The sequence below is a fragment of the Arachis ipaensis genome, chromosome B08 (genome assembly GCF_000816755.2).
Source record: "Arachis ipaensis cultivar K30076 chromosome B08, Araip1.1, whole genome shotgun sequence".
Lineage (NCBI taxonomy): Eukaryota > Viridiplantae > Streptophyta > Magnoliopsida > Fabales > Fabaceae > Arachis > Arachis ipaensis.
In genome coordinates this window covers 4,174,714-4,175,612 of record NC_029792.2, presented here as the reverse complement: position 1 = coordinate 4,175,612, position 899 = coordinate 4,174,714, and positions in this window count along the sequence as shown.

Genomic DNA, 899 nt, shown 5'->3' with positions numbered 1-899 from the left:
AACTTAAACATTCTCTAAATATATTCTGTGTAATTAATAATTAAGATGGGAGTATACACCTTTTTATATATATTACTTTTCAAGGCGAGTATATATAGATTATATGTTTGGATTATAGTTGAAAATTCATTGACAATTTTTATATTTTAGATATATACAGAGGAGTCAACTATAGATTTTATGATATAAGTATACACCTTTTTATATATATTACTTTTCAAGGCGAGTATATATAGATTATATGTTTGGATTATAGTTGAAAACTCATTGACAATTTTTATATTTTAGATATATACAGAGGATTCAACTATAGATTTTATGCTTTTATATCGTGAGAAGAAAAAGTATAGGTAGACAATGAAAATATTAAACAATATGAATAATACATATATCGGATATTCAATTCAATAGGTATGTAGATGATTATATATGTTTATTATTTTTAATTGGATGATTATTTTTTTTTATTTGATTTACTCATACACAGTTAACAATGACTAGATGTTTAATTTAATAGGTGTGTGGATAGTTATTCTAATGTTAAGATTTAAAAAATAATTTAGGAGTGGAATATTTTTTTATTTTATTGAATTAATTTTAAAGTTTATTGTTCATATTATTTACAAAAATTATTGTCTACCTAACAACATATTAGTTTTGATATGTTTGTGTGTGATAAGGCTTGATGATTATTATTGAAGGTAATATCAAAATGTTTTAAATTTTGGACAATCTTAAAGGATTGTTAGTATTTTTTTTTTCTTTTGATTTGTAATTTTATAATAAAAAAAATATTATTTTTATATTATTAAAATTAGTTATTATGTATTTATATATAATTATATGTATAATTTAATTTATTTTTAATATGTATTTTATATTTTAATATATAATTTATA